General features: G+C 35.9%; 1 non-coding gene and 1 pseudogene across 1 annotated transcript; one reads left to right on the top strand and one right to left on the bottom strand.

The window, feature by feature from the left end:
• Positions 1–879: 879 nt before the first annotated feature.
• Positions 880–9,739, top strand: part of LOC122064219 — a 55,960-nt pseudogene continuing 47,100 nt past the window's right edge.
• Positions 9,086–9,192, bottom strand: LOC122072415. Its single transcript, XR_006138431.1, has one exon. It is a non-coding gene; the product is annotated as a small nucleolar RNA R71 (small nucleolar RNA).

Genomic DNA, 9,739 nt, shown 5'->3' with positions numbered 1-9,739 from the left:
TGTACATCAAGATTCTACCCATACCTAGCTTTGGTTAGGTCGAAATGAAGAGAGAGAGTGGAATGGGAGGTTATACTTACCTCCGGTGGTGATTCTGGCAACAAGGCAGCAGCTGGCACCAGTGTAGGCCTTCAATTACCTTCTCCTTCCTCTTCTTCTTCTCCCTCTCCTCTTTCTCTCCTCTCCTACGTTGGGCACAAGGGAAATGAGGAAATGAATCTCATTTCCCAACTTATAACTTAAGTTGGGCCTTAGGGTCCATTTGGTTTGGGCCCCTTTTGAATCAATCAGGTTAAAATGAGTTTTGGGCCATGGGGACCCACACATTTAGGTCCATAAGGTGTTCACATCAAGAGGAGGGTGTGGAGGATGATTTGGGATCATCCGGTACCATTTACAATGTGAGTGGCAGGACCCACGAGCATCGGACCTCGACAACAGCCAATGGACCCATCAAAAACAGGCATCGGATTCATGCCCAGGTTGCTTCTGGTGGCTTGTTTCCGATGGTCAAGATAGCCTGCTGTCTTGATAGCTTGCTGTCCTATAGTTGGTCTCACACAGGTGGTTACCCTCGGACATGCCCAAGGCTTTTTGGCAATTATGATGCGTGTCAAAAATCAAGTGTGGGTAGTCCGGTCACTTACCATCTGGGATCGAAAGGTATGAATCCCCTCTAGTTAGATAGGTATGAAATGTACGAACATGTGGGGTCATCTTTACCCCTTCAAAAATGTATAGACGTGAGCCGATCTACGATCCAAGGCCTGTCCCAACAGTTCAAATTTGACCAGATTAGGGCACGGGTGTAATAGATAGTGGTCCTCGGCATCGAAGATTTAGATGAGAAGGAGGTAAGGATGATAGTCAGCAGGGAGAATGATAAAATCCATCCATAGGAGGAGAAGCTCAGCTGCCATCCTTGAATTGCTCCAAGGCCTTCATGCTGGAATCACATTTGAATCTGACAATTCAGAGAGTGATAAGGAAAGTGAACGTGTGAGCTGAGCGTCTTATCCTAAGAAATTCTTTCAACCAGGTAGTAATTCTATTGGGCTCCTTCAACCTGAACCAAACCGATAACCAAAGTCTGAATGCTCATGGTTCCTTGGGTGAATTACTTCATTGGACCTGGTTTAGATCTATTATTGAAGCACTTGGAGGAGAATGATCCAAACAGATATGGAACCCCACCAGCACGTAAAGAGGAAATTGAAGCAATGCATGTAAGTAAAACAATAACCAGGTAATAGGTATAAGACTTTAACAAACTATTATATTAATAGAAATATAAATACAAGTAAAAGATGACTTGTTTGATTGATCCTCTGAAATAGTAGCAGAAATCATCCCACTTAAACAGAGTTGAATCATATAGTGTGCATACTCTCCTTAAGGTATTTGAACACCTTGTATATTTGTATGCAACCGGGTTGACCTTACGTTCTCACCTCAAAGATAAAACAAGTCCCAAATCGACTACGGTGCACTTCCAATAATCAATTCCAATAGGTATGTCTGAAGGTAAGACTTAGAAACTCATAGTAAACCAATACTAGAAAGGAAACAGAGACCAGAAGCACCTGCAGAGAATAAAGAACCCCAAACTCTCACAGTATGTATTTTGTACAATACACAACCAGAATCAGAGTTCTGTATATATGGAATGTAAGCCTCTGTATACGAATGTGTATACCTGTACATACTGGTACCCATATGTATACATGTGTCTCTTTGTAATGGGAAGGGTACATTCACTTATGGTGAAGGGTAAATGTGTCATACGTACAGGTGCATGCATGTACATACGTATGTACATTTATTGGGTACATACACCAATAATATATCCCTTAGGAAAAAGTATAGAATAAAAATTATATGTAATAAAATGTAGGTTCTTTGAACCACCCATACCCGTACCCGACCCCAACCTTGACCTCGGCCACGGCCCGGCTTGGCTTGGCGTGCGTGATTCAAAACCACCCCAGGAACCCCCCCACACACACATGACAAGGGACAGTGCCTCTCCAAAGGGCTTGCACCCTTAACAAACATTCCCACATATATACATATCCAAGTTTTCTTTCATCCCTAAGCAATATGGGACTAAACTTTTGTGAGTTGTCTTTAGCTCATTCACAACTCCACAAGTGCTAAAGACAAAACAGTAAAAGTAGAAGAGACACTTTTGAGGGGGAAAGCTGAATTTCAAAAAGACTTCTTTGGATTTCAAAAAGACCATTTTGAAAATACCAATTTGACCTTAGTTTGAAACTTAAATTCCAACAATTCTCCCATAAGTTTCAAAATATCGACAAAAATCAAAAACAGAATAATTGAGTATATTAAACATAGTAGGGCAAATCGTTGTAGGTGACTTCAGGAATTGAACCTACACTAGGTTTGATAAACTACGCTACAGAGTACGGGTGAAATCAAACTTCTTGAACCTTTCCTCATCTATGTAGCCGGCTAGGTTACCACCCATATCCTACCAATCGATGTTCGAGACAACCTTTATCATGACAATATTAGATATTTTTACCTGCCTTGTCCCCTATCTTGGTCTCATGGATGTTTAGAGAATTCACCTTTAAAATTCTCATTGGTTGGCAACCACACCCCCTACATCCACTTAGGTCAGCCCATAGTGTGCACCACAGTTAACACACCCCCACAGTTAGTGAGATTTGACTTAATTAAGAGTTTGTAACTCATCCTCTTTTCTTTGTGGTGATACTACTTTACCATCTAGCCAGAATGAGCAATTGAGTAGTAGTACTAAGCAGGTCATCCAATGACTTCGTTTGTACCCTTTGGACCTAATTCAGGATTGAACATCTTCATATAGGTTGGGTGTCCATCACATGACCTATGACACATGCGTTAAGCTTATTCTTTTAGATCAATCATGTATACCTTAGTAGGCATTGGTTTTGTGAACATATTGACTAAATTGCTTTCTGATTTTACAAAATCTATAGCTATAATCCCTTCATTTATGAACTGTCTTACTAGATTATGTCTAAGACGAATATGTCTCATTTTTCCGTTGTATACTCTACTTTTTTCTTTCGCTATAGCCGCCTGACTATCACAATGAAGTGATATAAAAGGCATCGGTTTTGGCCACAATGAAAAATCTACCACTAGATTTCTGAGCCACTCAGCTTAAGTTCCAGCCTTTTTTAAAGTGATAAGTTCCATTTCTATGGTGGATCCTGTACTATAGGATTGTTTAACAAATTTCCATGAAACCGCTCTACCACCTAATGTGAACACGTATCCACTAGTTGCTAAGGATTCATTTGTATCTAATATCCAATTAGCATCACAATAGCCTTCCAAAATAGTAGGATTACCACTGTAATGAATACCATAATTTATAGTGCCCTTTAGATATTTCATTAGTCTGTCTAGGGCATGCCAATACTCTTTACCTGGATTGTGAGTGTGTTGACTCAACTTTCCAACTGCTAATGTTATATCAGACTTGGTACAATTCATCAAATATGAAACAGAACCAATAACTTGTGAGTATTTCTTTTGATTTATTGGTTCACCCAAATACTTTTGTAAATGGCAACCCACCTCTAAAGGTGTCTTTATCTTTGTTGAGTCATAATAGTTATACTTTTTAAGCATATTTTCCACATAATATGCTTGAGATAAGATTATCTCCCTTTTCTTTCTGATTATCTTAATACCAAGAATAACATCAGCCTCACCCAAATATTTTGTGTCAAAATTGGACATTAATAGATTTTTAGTTTGCATAACAATATCCAAATTTGTACTCATAATTAACATGTCATCCACATAAATAAGTATAAATACACCTTTACCTTGATGAAATTTACTATATAAACATCTTTTAGCATCATTTGCAACAAAGCCATTTGATATATCAAGTTTAGCATACCATTGTTTTTGTGCTTATTTCAGTCAATATAGTGATTTTACAAGTTTACAAACTTCTTGTTCCTTTCCAAATACTATATACCCTTCATGTTGTTTAATGTATATTTCTTCTTTTAAGTCTCCATTTAAAAATGTTCTCTTCACATCCATTTGATGTATTACCAAATTATAGATAGAAGCCATTGCTATCATTACTCGTATTGTAGTAATTCTACCAACCGGAGCAAAAGTGTCAAAATAATCTATATTTTTCTTTTGTCTAAAACCTTTAACAATAAGTCTAACTTTAAACTTATCAAATTATCTATTCGGTTTCAATTTCTTTCGAAATATCCCTAGTGGCAAATCAACTAGTTCCCAAGTATGATTGGATAAAATAGAATCTATTTCACTTTTTATAACTTCCTTCCAAAATACAGCATCTTGAGATATTATTGCCTCTTTATATGTAAGAGGATCATTGTCTATAAGATAGACAAGCCAATCATCTTCTAAGTAAGTAAACTTCTTTTGTCTCTTACTTCTCCTTTGTTAACTTGCTTCATTTTCATTGGATGTAGGATCACTTCCTTTTGACATTTCTTCTCTTAAACTTAAGTCTTTTCCTATACTTAAGTCATCAACATTTTCCTTACATATTTGTAAGCTAGACTTAAAAGGAAAAATATTCTCAAAAAATTCAACATCCCTAGATTCTACAATATCATTTTCTTCACACACATCATCTATGGTTTTGAAAACCATACAACGATATGCAGAACTATGTTTTGCATATCTAATAAACACACAATCAAAAGTCTTAGGCCCTAGTTTTCTTTTCTTTGGTCCAGTAATTACCACTTTTGATAAACAACCCCATACTTTTTAATGATTAACACTAGGTTTTCTACCATACCATAATTCAAATGGTATCATTACGGTCTTCTTATGGGATACCCTATTTAAATATAGCAAGCAAATAGAATTGCTTCACCCCACATATCAAGCGGTAAACCTAAACTAATTAACATAGAATTCATCATCTCTTTTAATGTTCGATTTTTCCTTTCTGCTATACCATTTGATTCAGGTTGATAAGGGGCTGTAATTTTATGAATTATACCATGATTTTCACAAAATTCATTTATGCTAAAATATTCTAAACCTCTATCAGTCCAAAGTCTTTTAATTTTCTTTCCAAGTTGATTTTCAACTTCAATTTTGTATGATATGAAAGCATTTCCTGCTTCATCTTTTGAATTAAGTAAATACAATATGGTGAATCTTGAATAATCATCAATAAAAGTCAATATATTTTTTACTAGCCCTTGATTCATATGACTTAAAATCACTTAAATCACTATGTATCAAGTCTAGTAAACCACTTTGCCTAACAATAGATTTATGATATTTTTTGGTAAACTTAGCCTCTATACAAGTGGGGCACTTGTCTAGAGAAGGCTTAACTTTATTTTTAAGTAATCCTAACTTGGACATTTTAGTGATGTAAGGAGCACTACAATATCCTAATTTACCATACCATAAATCATAAGAGTCAACAAAGTAAATAGAAGAACTTGATATTTCTTTAATAATTTCAAATACGTTTAATACAAATAAACCATCACTCAAATAGCCTTTGCCCACAAATACATCATTTTTCAACAATACAACTTTATCCCACTCAAAAGACAACTTCAACCTGGCCTTGTTTAGAAGTGGCCCTAAAATCATATTTCTCCTTATATCCGGAACATGGAGTACATTTTCTAAAACAAGTGTCTTTCCATAAGTAAGTTTTATTGTCACTTGACCTTTTCCAACCACACTTGAAGATTGGGAATTTCCTATAAAGACATTGTCATCAGTTTTTATAACAGAGTACTTAGAAAAGGAACTTCGATTTCCACTGATGTGCCTTGTAACACCAGTATCAAGTACCCAATCCGTTGGTTTTTCAACTATATTAACCTCTGTTATCATTGTAGTAAAAATCTCATTTTCAATGAGATTAATCTTAGCCTTTTTAGACCCTTTCTTTTTGCTCCTGCAATCCTTCTTGAAATGACCTAGTTTTTTACAAAGGAAGCAGTTACCTTTCTTTTACTTGAAAGATTTGTCCTTCTTAACATGAAGTTCCTTCTTAGAATTTCCTTGCTTCTCTGTTTCACGAAATTTGCTTTGAGTTTGGGAGTCTCGATAGCCTTATCTTTTGTACGGTTCCTTTCTTCAATTTTGATCCAGACTACAACTTGTTCAAAGGTCCACTCCTTTCTCTTGTGCTTCATGGTTAACTTAAATGGGTTCTAAGAAGATGGAGTTTCTCAATCAATAAACCAGTGAAAAATGCATCTGGCAGAATTATATTCTCCTTTGCTAGCTTCCCAACAAGTACTTGAAAATTTTCAATCTGGGAGATGTACTGATGAGCACATTTATGTGTGAAGTCTAGAGTAGTAAAACATACATTTTACATATTTAGAATGGTGCTCCTTGAGTTTTACTCTCTTTTTGTAGGTTTTATATTTTCAAGGCTTTAAGGACTATCGGGTGCTATATCTCCAATTTTGCACGTAAAGAAGAACTATTTCTTTTTATGGTTGCGAAGAGAGAAAAATTCTGAGCAAGATGGATGTGTTTAATTGCAAGTACACATTCGTTTGGTCAACCGTACAAGTGATTATTCTTTTCGGGTCAGAAAAAGAATAATGGATCAGAACTGAACTGAGATGCAGAACCAACCCATCTGCAGTTGTTCCAAGGGTATAAATAATATTCTAAATACCAACAAGGATCGATGGACCACATCCTTAAGTGATTGAAGATTCGTTTTTAGAAACAAAAACTACCAAGCGTAGTTGGTGAGTTGTGGTGTGAAAAATCCCTTGCGTATTAGGAGGTCTCAAGTTCGAACCTCTTAACTGCCATTTTGTTGAGGTTTTTATTTTAGAAGATTTTTTCTTTCCTACTCATCACTCAAAGGAGGTCGGCCAAAGGGTTTCTTACACAAGAGGAGAGAGAAATAAGGAAATAAAGAAAAAAATAGAAAAAAGGGAGAAAAAATAGGAAAGGGAAAAAAATAAAAAAAATAATTAAAAAAATATCCAAGATGCTGCCCACGTTTGAAGAAGAGAGAGAAAAAAAAGAAAAAATGAAGCAAAATAGTTGGAGATTCCCTACTTCCTACAATTCTTTATCTTCTCTCTCCTCCACCTCATCAACACGATAAAAAAATGATTTTTTTAAAAGCTAAAATCTTTAGCTTCCCTCTCCCATTCTCTATATAATAGAATTAACACAAGGGGAGGAGGGACTTCATTCTCCTTCTAGGGTTTTTTTTTAGTTGCTCTATCTCTTTCTCTAGTTTTCTTTTTCTCTAGCTTTAGTTCCAGGTTTATGCTTTAAACATTTTTGTAAGTTATTTTTATTTAATTAATGCAAGCACTTTTGTTTTTGATTCAGTCTTTTATTTTTATTGTTTAAGCAATTCAAGTTGTAATTTTCAAGTTCTAGTTCTAGGCTTAGTTCTAGGTGACGAGAACAAGCTATGAAGCATGTCTTTCAAGTTTAATTTATTTTTTCTTCAGATTTGTTTTATCTAGTACTAGAAATTTCATATTTGATTTATTCCAGATCTGGTTTTTAGTACTGGTAGTATCTCAAATCGATCAATTTTTCCATTCAAGGGTTGAAGTTCAAGTAAGTAGGCTCCTTTAGTAGTCTTCTCTCCCCCCTCTCATTCCCTCTTCTGACTACCCTTTCTTTCTTAATTTAGGATTTTAATTTCAATCGTTACATTATTGCTATCCCTTTTCCCCAAGGTTCGTGGCTAGTGTATGTGTTGGCTTTGCCCCTCCTAGCCATAGAACCATCAATTTATTACTTTTATTTTAATTGTCGCCCTTTCTCTAAAGCCAAGTAGAGTAACCCTTGTAAGAGTGACTCTCTGGTCAAGTAGGGAAGCTCATATTTTGATGCATCCCTTGGGCTAAGTAGAGAAGCCTACTTGTGAGTCTCTCTCTAGTTTTATCCCCTTTCTTTTACTTTATTTTTATTTCAGAATTTTTTTTCCTTTCTTGTTTTTTTTTTAATTGCGTGGGTTGTTTATTTTCAGTTATTTATTTATTTAATTTTAATTGCGTGGCTTGCGTCTTTAAATTCTTAGATGACGAATGGTTATGACGTTATTTTAGATACATATCTTTAGGACGGTAATTAGAATTAGATCACAACAATTAATCAGTTCACTTTTGAACTATTAAAAGAAAAATAAAATAAAGTGGTTGCTCTCCCTGTGTTTGACCCATTGCTACACTAATTCATCCGCTTGTTGTTACATTTTAAAATCTCAAACAAGTTTTTGGTGCCGTTGCTTGGGAGATAGTTCCATGTTATTTTTCGCTTTCTTTTGGTAAATCGGAGTGTTTTTTTTGTTTTGTTTTGTTTTTCCTTTTCTTTTATTGAATTCTTGAGAAGAACAACCTGCAATAATAGTTGTATCAGTGGAGGTCGCCATGCCTCATAGTATGATAAAGACAGGTTTTGCCCTGTAGTAGTACCTCAGGAATTAACTTGAGCAAACCCAGATCCCTGCTGGTATGCTCCCAAAAATCCAAAAAAAAATAAAAAAAAATAAAAAAATGTTTTTCTATCCTTTCTTTTGTGCTTGTCTTACTCTAGTTGTGGGTAGTTTTCTGTTGTATGTGTTAGGTGGGTACATAATACTAAGAATCGGTTAGAAAGAAGAGATCCAACAAGTAGTGATCCTATACGTTTGCTCTCTTTAAAACCTTTCAATATGGGAGACCAACATCAAAACCCTTCACCTAAATCTCAAAAAGATAGGTTCTACCCTGCTAGAACAGCCCAACCTTCCTACATAGTTCTACCACAAGCCCAGGGTAATAATTTTGAACTCAAATCTCAATACATCACTATGTTGCCCCACTTCCATGGGTTGACCTTTGAGGATGCATACCTAATTCTAAGGGAATTTGAAGAGGTATGAGTTCTAATTAAGATCCAACAGCTTTTTGATGATGCTGTTAAGCTTAGGTTTATCACTTTTGCATTAAAAGACCAAGCTAAGAAGTGGTTGAATGGGTTACCCACAAATTCCATAACCTCATGGGAACAGTTCACAGTTGTCTTCCTTAAGAAGTCTTTCCCAACCCATAAGACCAATAAGCTTAGAAGTGATATCCTTCAATTTAGGCAAAAGCCTAGTGAGTCATTTTCCAAACTTATGGAGAGATTCAAGGATCTACTCTAAGAATGCCCTCACCATGGCCTAGACTTATGGCATTTATATCAAATAATTTATGAAGGTATTGATTACCCAACTAAACAAATGATAGAATCTATGTGCCCTGAGGGATTCACATCCTTTATAGATGAAGGAAAGGCATGGGAATTCTTACTTGACTTAGCTGACAAAACCCGTGAGAGGGAATCAACTCAAGAGAGTGAAAGAATCATAGGAGGAAAAGGATATTTTGTGGATGGGTTAGTAGCCAAGGAAGCCTATTTGGATAGCCTAATCAAGAGAATTGAGGCTATTGTTCCTAAAGAACCATCATCAGTCAATTTGGTTAAGATTTATGCTTGGTGCCAGCCCCCGGGACATGTCATAGAAGAATGCCCCAACACCTCTGGGGGCACTTCTAATGATAGTGTTAATGTCTTATACCAGAATAATCCATTTAGTAACACCTACAATCCAGGATGGAGAAATCACCCAAATTTCTCTTGGAATCAGGGCAACCAAGCAGGGCCTTCTAATTTCCATAATCAAGGTCAACCTGGACTCCAAAGGCCTCCCTTTGTACAAAAATCTTTT

The sequence above is a fragment of the Macadamia integrifolia genome, chromosome 2 (assembly GCF_013358625.1).
Source record: "Macadamia integrifolia cultivar HAES 741 chromosome 2, SCU_Mint_v3, whole genome shotgun sequence".
Taxonomy (NCBI): domain Eukaryota; kingdom Viridiplantae; phylum Streptophyta; class Magnoliopsida; order Proteales; family Proteaceae; genus Macadamia; species Macadamia integrifolia.
The sequence above is the reverse complement of the archived record's forward strand: the minus strand, read 5'-3'. Positions and strand labels throughout refer to the sequence as shown.